At 40.2% G+C, this 7686-nt stretch overlaps 1 protein-coding gene across 1 annotated transcript in view; it reads left to right on the top strand.

The window, feature by feature from the left end:
• Window positions 1–375: 375 nt before the first annotated feature.
• The window catches only part of JUP (junction plakoglobin), a 58943-nt gene continuing 51632 nt past the window's right edge, over window positions 376–7686 (top strand). Inside the window, exon 1 of the mRNA XM_088474688.1 lies at window positions 376–515. The gene's annotated coding sequence lies outside the window, so the exon portion shown is untranslated. The remainder of the gene's footprint in view (window positions 516–7686) is intronic.

The following is a 7686-nucleotide window of genomic DNA, read 5'->3' as shown; positions in this document are numbered from 1 at the left end:
CTAATGCTTGGCTCACTCTCTCACTGTTACTCACCTGGCCAGGTGAAGATAAAACGTCATTATAGGGCGGTGCAAGCTAGGAAACGCCCTTGGTCAGCTGACAGCCCCCATTGAGTGAGCGCTACATGACTGACATCAATAATTTCAATCGCATTTTACTTTTGTGAACTTGCGGCCAATGCTCGGTAAGCGCAGGATACGATTCTGAATAGGAGACAGATTGGCATGTGCCTTAGCCAATCAACTGGCGTCAGACGGGAAATGGGCGTTAACTCAGTTGGACGCGGCGCTATGACGGATAGATGTAATGTCCAATAAGAAATGAAGGTTATGCGGGAGGCGGGCGGTGTTAGAGTAGGGGCGTCTCGTCATTGGTTGGGTGGGGGGTGTTGCTGTCAGACAGCTCGGTGTTGGGGTTAGTAGGACGTCGTTGTCGGTCGGAGTGCCGTGGTCTGGGAGAGTCCTGAGCAGAGTCTGGGGATAGAGCTGCCGCTTCCAGCGACACACACCGCGGGGTAAGCAGCCTGCACTCCTCCTGTGTAACATGGCTCTGCCCTTCCTTCCTTATTATCACACGCCGTGCGCTGCAGCAAGGACTTGCTACTATACCGTCTACCTGTGCGGGGAAGGGAGGGGGCGCAGTGGTCATTGATGATCTGTCATGTAATACTGGATATAACTTATTTATGTTCCCCCTCTATACCGTAGCTTTCCCATACGTGGTGTGTGGCTGTTCTCTGTACGAATTAGGCTGTGTGTGGCTGTTCTAACTTCTACACTGCTCAGTAGTACTATAAATGCAACACTACACAAAGCTGTGACATGCAATGTTAGGTGATCTCATGTAAATGTGCACGTTTATAGTACTACTGTACATTGAAACATTATAAATAAACGCTGCTTGTTTCCATTCCCATTTATTCATGAAGTCACTATAACATCACTGTGGAAGGTCATTGTTTTCTTCGTCCTCTATTGTACGTGCAATCCACATTTATTTTAATTATTTGCTTTACTAATGTAAAAAACTATTAGATATATTTTATATCCTATGGAGAAAATGGAGTGACTGAGAAACTATTCTTTTCAGCTTGATCACTACCTGGAGTACACAATTTTTTTTTAATTAAAATAAATTATATATATATTTCTCTTACTGTCAGTGTGTTTGGTAAATAGTGCAACCTCTTTTGTGCTATGCTTGACTGAACTTTGTACATTGTGTTCAGATAGGGCCTCCGCCCACATCCACACTGCCATTAATGGGAATATTCTCTAAAGGTTTTATTTGCTGATTGAGCAGGACAATGGCTGTGTGTGTGGGTGAAATTCTGCCTTTGTCATCAGTAAGCGCATGATTTAGGTTGCTGGATGGCTTTGGGCAGTGTTTTGTTTGTGTGTGATGGATATATTTTTTATAAATGCATGGAATGCTCTTTGTAGGAAATAATACTTAAGAGTGGCTTAAGTTATGAGCTGTGCAACCTGTGAGTTGGGACCTTCATGTAAGCTGCCATCTATTTTTGGGGGTTCCGGATCCTTAGAAATGCTATACAGTATATTTAGAACCTGTCTTTTGGGGTCCTTGCAAATTACATCCCAGTGTTTGGCTGTCAACATTGTTCTGACACCAATCAAAATCTGTCAGAATTTTTCTGATGTGTTTGCATCAATCCCCAAACCAGACTATTAATACATGTATGCTAAACAAGTAAAGACTTCTCCAAAGGTTAGTTTTAATAATTTATACCCATAAAAGGATAATCAACCGTTTTAACCCTGACTAACCGTAGCATATTTGTCAACAAAAGATAACTTTACGGAGTTACGATGGTGTCGTTGATCGGATGTATGATTTCCCCTTGTAAATAGGGTGAACACCTGAAGGATTTGTGTGCAGATTTCTTTAATTACATTTCTTCTTTTGCTTTTTGTTTATCATGTGGTCTTTTAAGAGCTTATTTCAGAACTGGAAATGCATGTTGCATGCTTAGAAATGAGGAAGAAATGTTGAATTGATTAAGAAATTGAAGTCAGTAGGTCGGCAATTTTTCTCCCTCTTCCTACAATGTGGAAATTACAGTAGTAATTACAATTAAGTATAAGAATGTGGGATTTAAGAAGGCAGTACAAAGGGTGTTCATAAAATTATAAATCTTTACCTTCTTTTTGTCAGGATTCACTATTAATATATCGCTGGCATTGCAGGAGTTAACATCATATGCTTTCCATATCTCATCCATGTGAGAAATTTCTGGTTTACTCCCTAGTTTAGTCATGGGAAGGTTTCTGAATACAAAGAGTAATCAGACAAGGGTAGGGCCTGGGGCGAGGCCGAGACGCTACCAGGTTGTAGCAGCACTGTAGGAAGCTGAAGGCATCTGGGCGTTGGTGGCTTGAAGAAGGCTGCTCCTGGATGACACGCCTGTAATCTTATAGTGCTTTACCTGACAGGAAAAATCTGAGTAAACATTTTGACAAGAGTTTCTATCGACACACGTCATACCTGGGGATGTCAGTCCCTCATTACATGGCTTCTATCTGTATCGTGTGTTAGTAGAATTGATCATACTTTTGCTCTATTCAATATGCCTTCGATGTAACTGAATACAAGCAGCAAAGCTATTATTTTTTTACTAGAGTCAGTAAGATTTCACTTTTTTATCAATATTTCTTTTGATTTTATAAATGGGAATCTTTCTGAAGAGAGGGGATCCTGCTATTTTCTGATCATATTGTCACTGATAACATTTTTTTGTTATGCCTAGAATGCATCATACCGATCCTTATATACTAGACTCAATATGCACTCATGAATATACTATTAACTATGAGCTCTGTACAGTTTAACATCTCTATTTAATCTAATATATTGATTTAATGAATAAACATGAACTGTGCTGTTTAAATTGTTATCCACATTGGGCATATACCCTAGAAAATCTACCCCTTTCAGTTATGTATGTGCATATAATTGTGCAGTATGTTTTTTTTACATAACTAAATTGAATTTGTGTTAAATATTAACCCTATTTATGGATCATTATAGAAAGAAAACACTGCTCTCTTCCTCTCTGTCCTGAATTACAGTTACATATGTTGGAGGGACCTATACACATGGTCTGAAGCCATATCACAGTTTGATTGTTTTGCTGTTTTTACCCAGCCTGCCTTTATACTCACAAGCTATAGTTTTGGCAGATGTTGCTTCCCAAGGCAGTCGTCGTGCTGGCTATTTTTGGTACCACGATCCTGCCAGTTGGAATCTTTTTGTTTTGCTTTTCAAACAAATGGAAAATCCTTTCCTGGCAGCTTCTGCTTTGTCTGAAATCTAATTTCATTGTGTTCAGTGTTATGGACTTCCTGTGTGTGTGGTGTTTTTTTGTTTTGTTTTTTTTAAATAAAATGTTTTCCCCTTCCAGGTTGTGCCTTGGAATGACAATATTGGTGATGCTGCGCCCTTATAATCTCTAGTAAACCAAAAATTTCCAAGTATTCCCAGGATTCCTGCTATAACCACCTATTGCAAGAGAAATACTGTTTGGAAAACGGTGTAATCTAGCCAATGCTATGGCACTTTCAGAAAAGGCTTGTAGCGTAACAATGTTTCAAGACTACTGCAAAGATAACCTTGTCATTTGACACTTGTGTTTTGGCTTGTTACAAGCTTGTCATAATGGTTTATTTCTATACTTTCAGTTTTGACCCCCTCTTTGAAGATTTATAGCAGTGAGATTAAAAGGCCAGAATACTTTTGCTAAAGGGTCCTATCCACTAGGCAACCTGAAAGACTGAGCATCTAGCGTTCAGGTCGCCGAGGTGTGGTGCCCGCACTGAACGTCATTCAGTGCAGGAGCCTGACCTCCTATCTCTGAACATGCCAAACCTGACGAGCGTTGTCATGTTGACGGGCATGTTGAGTGGATAGTTGGGTCGGCAAGGACCCAGCGTGCACATGCATCGCTGGTCCTTGCCGGCTATCCATTACACGACTTTGTGAACAATGTGACCAAAACCTCCTGGTTTTGGTTGGATTGTTCACAAAGTCGTGTAATGGATAGGCCCCTTGAGGGTCTTTCAGCTGGTAGGTAATACAATGCTTAACAAGTTGCCAATGGATATTTCAAATATAACCACGTGCGAGAATGACTTCTGTACACCAGCCATTGTTGTGCCTGTACCAAATGCGCTATGCTAAAATACATACATATATAATATAGCACCTGACATCACAACTGGGTTGGTATTTAGATTTGCCTGCCCATACTTTATTTTTATTTTTTTTTAAAACATCACTGTGAACGCATCTCTGGGTCAGCTGCACAGAAATATAAAATAATAAAAAAAAAAAAATTAAATATATATTTATTATTATTAAGCAGCGGTGGTGCAGCACTCCTTGTGGCTTTGTGAAATAACAAACTCTTAGGGCGGCATGTACTAAGGCAACGTTTCAATGCCCTTTTATTGCGGCACTTTCGCCAGGCTCCTGACGAAAGTTCCGCAATAAAGGGAACTGAAATGTTGCCATACTACATGCCGCCCTAAGTTTGTTATTCCACAAAGCGCAAGTAGTGCTGCACCACCGCTGTTTTTTCCCCAGTGGAAATTTCCTTCTGTGCGGGCACCCGGCGCCATTAATCTAAACAGGGAGAGCCGGATGTGTGTGTGTGTGTGTGTGTATATACATACATACATACATACATACATTTATTTTTCTTCTCTCTGTCCATGAAATGTATCACGCACAATAATTCCTCCCAGGAAGACAGGTTGGCAGAGTTAGATATGGTAGGTGGCTCTTATATAACTAATATACCAATTCTGTGGACTGAACTAATAGCAGACCATATTTTCACAAGGTACTAAGCTGTTTGTTGAATTACCTGCTTTACATCAGGTTTTTATTACATATTAAAGTATATGGATGGCCGCATTCAATTCATCTACTGGTACAGCAGTGTTGGCCCTCTTATGTTCTATTTTGCCACCCATGTGTGTGGCTGAAATTGAGCAATGATTCTCTTATTAAGCTGGGCACACATTGGGCAATATATCGGCCATTCAATTTGGATGGCTGATATATCGCGAGCACGTCAGCAGGTGTATACACCCGATATGTCTGTGAATAACGTCGTTGACAAACATATCACATCGGCTATATTAAGTATTTTTTTTTTATTTTTTTAAATCTAGCATGTCCTGTTATTTTATTATATCAGATTTTGTGTTGACTATATATATATTTTTTTTTTTCTAAGTGCCTCATCAGGTTTTTACCTTTTTTGTTTAATTCCTTTGGGACTCTTGCACTGATCCCAGATTGGAACGTGCTAATGTGTTTGTTTACACATTTTACAAATTTTATATTTTTAGATCATACCTTTTATAATTGTCACATTTTGTTTATTTTTTTATGTATATACATTTTATAATTTTATTAGCGCCTGGGATTTCTTTCTTGTGTGTTTCTCTCTTCTGGTTGGGACCTAAATTAAAACCTAACTTGTAAATTATGTCGAATTTTCCCCCCGAGAAAAGAGGAACCTTTTGCTGTTATGTCACACGTGCCAATGTTTCCATGGTAACTGGAAAGTGGTGGTACACAACCAGGGTTGTGGTCATGTCAAATAGGGAGAGAGTAGTGAACCCTCTCCTTTGACAGTTTGACAGCAAATTCACTCTGATTCACTGCTACATTGATCTCATGGACTATTGCTGGATCTCAGTGACTGCTGGGGTGGAACCCCATGGTGACACTGAGGTTTGCTACAATATGGGATAGAAATATTACTATACATGGGCCACAGAAACTTGTTGACCACGTATTGTGCGCAACCGCTTTAAAGCCTTAAACTTTCTTCCAATGAGTCTGAAGTTCAGCTAGTGAACTAACAATGTAAAGCTGGGTACACACTATGCGATCCATTACTCAATATATTGCAAAGGTTCCCAGACACGGTCCTCAAGGGTTCCCAACAGTTCAGGTTTTATGGTGCATACACACGGTCAGATTTTCCTTCAGATCTGAACAATAACTATTTAAAAAATTGTTCAATCGTTCATATCTGAAGGAAAATCTGACATATCTGACATGCCTGAACGATGCGCGTCCCCGATGGTCCGATAACGATATCTGACATCTGATGTGTTTGCAGTCAGACTTGGACGATTCCATTCATTTTAATGCAGTCAAAAATCATTCAATCGTTCAAATCTTTGGTAAAATCTTTCAATCATTCATCTGTCAGATCTGACCGTGTGTATGCTCCATTATGGAGCATACACATGGTCAGATTTGTCAGATGAACGATTTGAATGATTTTTTTTTTTTATTTTTTAAATCATCGTTCAGATCTGAAGAAAAATCTGACTGTGTATGCTCCATTAGAGAGATCAATGGTTGAGCACAGGTGACTTAATTGGTACCTCCAGTCAATTTGATTTAACCATGGATATCTCTAAAACCTGAACTGTTGGGGAGCCTTGAGGACCGCGTTTGGGAACCTCTGATATATCGTTCCGCTGCAAATTGTATAGATGGATCATGTACACCACAGGTTCTCAAACTTGGTCCTCAGGACCCCACACAGGTCACGTTTTCCAGGTCACCCAGTAGGTGCACAGGGGCAGTCATTCTTCACTGACACATTTTAAAAGATCCACAGGTGGAGCTAATTATTTCACTCGCGATTATGTGAGGAGACCTCGAAAACATGCACCACTGTTTGGGGTCCTGAGGACTGAGTTTGAGAACCTGTGGTATAGTGTGTATGCCCAATCGCCCGTGCCTGCTGGTCATTCGTCACATATGCTGTGCTGCAGAGCAGATGGGATGAAGCGATGAATGATGCCATACTACTAAATGCAGCATGGAACGATACATTGCGCTGTCGTACACTGCTTTGTGCAGTGTGTACGGACGGACGGAGCAATGTATTGTTACATCGTGTCGTCCCGTCAGCTGGGTACACCATTGTGTAGTGTGAACCCAGCTTAAGACTCTCAGTAAGGTTTGCTGTTGAAGGTCATGGGAAGGCAAGACTTGATTACTTTGCATGTGTGAAAAATAGCTTATCTCGCCTGTACCCCTGCCAATTTGTAATATCTCATAGTGGGGAATTCAGTTTCCCCCGGAGCATTTCAATTGTTGCTCTGTTTGGGCATGATAACCGCCGTCGCTGGCATTTCCTGGAATTTGATAGGTTTAGCTGTTTTACGTGGGTATAGCCGGTCTAATTGGGCTTGACAAGTGCGACAATTAATGGGCACCCAAAACAATTGAATTTGCTACATTGCTAGCCCACTATAAAAAAAAAACATTGAATATCCTAGGTAATCTGTACAGAAAATACATTTTTGTCTGTAATAAATAGGCTGTTCAAAAACTCAGTTTTGATACACGAAAAATAAATTATAAATGTTTTGCCCTGGTAGCTTGTTTTCTTCATGCTTACTCTGATTATAAAACTACATACTTGGCTACCATCTCTACCTTTTCAGGAAGTTCTACAAAGAGTGGGGAAAGATTTATTTTTTTCCTGCCGCGTTTGTTGATAAAATATACGCTTCTAGACATCTGCTATATATCATTAGTGGATGTCATACAAGTTATTTTCAGTACAGTGTCAGTTACTGTGGGCAGGAATTTATCCTAGCAGACAAAGATGCTCCTGGAAAATGTAG

Source organism: Taudactylus pleione, unplaced genomic scaffold (assembly GCF_031769625.1).
Source record: "Taudactylus pleione unplaced genomic scaffold, aTauple2 ptg000155l, whole genome shotgun sequence".
Lineage (NCBI taxonomy): Eukaryota > Metazoa > Chordata > Amphibia > Anura > Myobatrachidae > Taudactylus > Taudactylus pleione.
The sequence above is the reverse complement of the archived record's forward strand: the minus strand, read 5'-3'. Positions and strand labels throughout refer to the sequence as shown.